This window comes from Phalacrocorax aristotelis, chromosome W (genome assembly GCF_949628215.1).
Source record: "Phalacrocorax aristotelis chromosome W, bGulAri2.1, whole genome shotgun sequence".
Lineage (NCBI taxonomy): Eukaryota > Metazoa > Chordata > Aves > Suliformes > Phalacrocoracidae > Phalacrocorax > Phalacrocorax aristotelis.
Genome location: NC_134310.1, coordinates 26,768,416 through 26,771,173, shown reverse-complemented (window position 1 = coordinate 26,771,173; position 2,758 = coordinate 26,768,416). Strand labels below are relative to the sequence as shown.

At 52.8% G+C, this 2,758-nt stretch overlaps 1 long non-coding RNA gene across 1 annotated transcript in view; it reads left to right on the top strand.

Annotated features, from left to right (window-relative positions):
* The window catches only part of LOC142049855 (uncharacterized), a 704,768-nt gene that overhangs the window by 645,988 nt on the left and 56,022 nt on the right, over positions 1 to 2,758 (top strand). The window lies entirely within an intron of this gene.

Below are 2,758 nucleotides of genomic sequence, written 5' to 3'. Positions count from 1 at the left end.
ACTTCCAGCGCGCGCCCCTGCGACACTTCCGCCCCGCTCCCCGCCTCGCCGCGGCCCGCCCTGCCGAGGGGCGCGTGACGGCGCGCACGTCCGAGGCTTCCGGGGTTCGCGCCCCGGCCCCGACCCCTGCCGGGAGCACGACGGGGCTGGGGACATCTGTGGGGGGGTCCGGGGGGATCCCCTCCTCACCGCCGCCGTTGCCTCAGCCCGGCCAACGCCTGGTCTCACGACGCCCTGGCTGGGGGCAGCGGGTGCACAGAAGCCAAACCGTGCTGGGTGAAACAAGTGGGGAAAGGGGCATACAGCCAAAAATGAGAGAAACTCCCACTGGAGAAGGGGCTCGGGGGGTCCCGTGAATGTGGCTTTGGCCACTGCCCCAGCCGGACCCTCAGCAGGCCGAGGCCTCAGTGGTCACTTGGAGGCAGTTGCCCAGGACTGTGTCCAGGCAGCTTTGGAGTGTCTCCGTGGACGGAGCGCCCACAGCCATGCCAGGCACCTGTGCCAGCGCTCAGCTGCCCTCGGTGAAAAAGTGTTTCCTCGTGCTAGGAGGGAACCTCCTGTGCTTCAGTGTGTGCCCATTGCCGCTTGTCGTGTCACTGCGCACTGCTGAGAAGAGTCTGGCTCCCTCTTCTTTACACCCTCCCTTCAGGTGTTTATATACATCGGTAACATCCCCCTGAGTCTTCCCTTGCCCAGGCTGAACAGTCCCAGCTCTCTCGGTCTTTCCTCATGAGAGGTACTCCAGTCCCTTCATTGTCTTCATGGCCCTTCCTTGGACCCTCCACTATGTCCTCTTGCACTGAGGAGCCCAGAACCGGACACAGCACGCCAGGTGTGGCCTCACCAGTGCTGAGCAGAGGGGAAGGATCACCTCCCTCGACCTGCTGGCAACACTCCTCCTAATGCAGCCTTTGCGACAGGCACGCTGCTGTCTCGTGTTCAACTTAGTGTCCACCACGACCTCCAGGTCCCTTTTCTGCAAAGCTGCTTTCTAGCTGGGTGGCCCCCAGCTTAAACTGGTGCATGGAGTTATTCTTCCCCGGGTGCAGGACTTTGCATTTCTCTTTGTTGAACTTCATGAAGTTCCTGTCAGCCCATTTCTCCAGCCTGTTGAAAGATTGAATGGAATTTAAAGATTCAAGGAAGCCTTGAGACTTGTCTCAGTGGTATCTGGTGAAAGGACAAGAGGCAATGGGCACAAATTGAAATACAAGAAATTCTATTTAAACAAAGAAAAAGTTGTGTTTTGTTTTTTTTTTTTACTGTGAGGGTGATTGAACAGTGGAACAGGTTTCCCAGAGAGGTTGTGGAACCTACATCCTTGGAGATGTTCAAAATCCAGCTGGACAAAGTCCTGAGGAACCTGCTGTAGTTGACCCTGCTTTGAGCAGAGGGGTTTGACTGGATGATCTCCAGAGATCCCTCAGCCAAACTGCCTCTACCACACAGGAGACTGCACAGCTGGGAGGGCAGGAGGTGTGGACTTGTCTGTATATGCACCCCAAGTACACTAGTAGGCTGTAATGGCCCTGGGAAGCCTCACCTGGGGCCCCTACCCACACTTATGAGACCAGGAGCTCTAAGCTCAGCCCTAGGCCTTCATAGCCTGAGCTATATCACTGGAGGAGTACAGGTCTCTAGTTCAGCAACAGCTGTGACCATGCCTGGCTGTGGTCCCTGTTGATCTGAACCCCAATCCCCGGACTAATTTTTCAGAGCTTGACCTCAGCCTTGCCTCGTCACTGAGTGCCTGCCCAGCAGTCACCAGACCTGGCTTGACCTCAGACCTGCTTCATCACCATGCTATTGTTTTATGGTCTGGACTCTTGGCTGGACCTGGTCGTCGTCTCTGAGTCTGTGCTGCTTGTCTTCCTTGGGTACTGTGGGACCAGGCCCTGACTGGTGATGCCCTTGCCCCATCAGCTCTGTTATTCACCTCGGTTCCTGTCCCTTAGGGAAGGGAAGACAGAAAAAAGGGTTACCTAAAGGGAAAAGATATAACAGCTTTCATTTTGCTCAGATACCATGCCATTAATGTAACATTTCAGCGAGTAATGTAAATGTGCCTCAGAGACCTCTTCCACATAACCTTTCAGGGGAGGGCTACGTTGGATATTAGGAAAAGGTTCTTCCCCCAGAGGGTGGTGGAGCACTGGAACAGGCTCCCCAGGGGAGGCATCACGGCACCAAGGCTGGCAATATTCCAGAAGCACTTGGACAAGGCCCTCAGAGACATGGTGTGAATTTGGGGCTGTCCTGTGCAGGGACAGGAGTTGGACTCGATGGTCCTTGTGGGTCCCTTCCAACTCAGGGCATTCTGTGATTCTATTCTATGATCCTATGATTCTTTGTTTGGTGTGGATTTCTGAGATGGAAGTATGTGCTTCTGTGCTGTGTACTGCATGTGAAGTAAGCCTCGTGCAGCTTTGCCAGTTGATGGGCATATGCAAAAGATGGCATCAAAGAAAAAGCTTTAGGGAAAGGCCTTGTAAAAATCTGAATTTAGTATTTGACCCATGTCATAGGCACATGGAGATAAGGAAGCATAATACATAATGCTAAAAGTAACATCCATAACTTTATAAGGTCACGGTCCTGAGGAACAATAATAGAAAAAAAAATGGAAAAGCATTGTGGAAAAAAATTCCCTTTATTCTTCAAATATGCAAACTATCTTTATTAACACTGAAACTCACAGCATGAAGAAAAAGCCCTCGGGAATCAACATAGTCAAACTGCCAGAATGCTATGAACACAC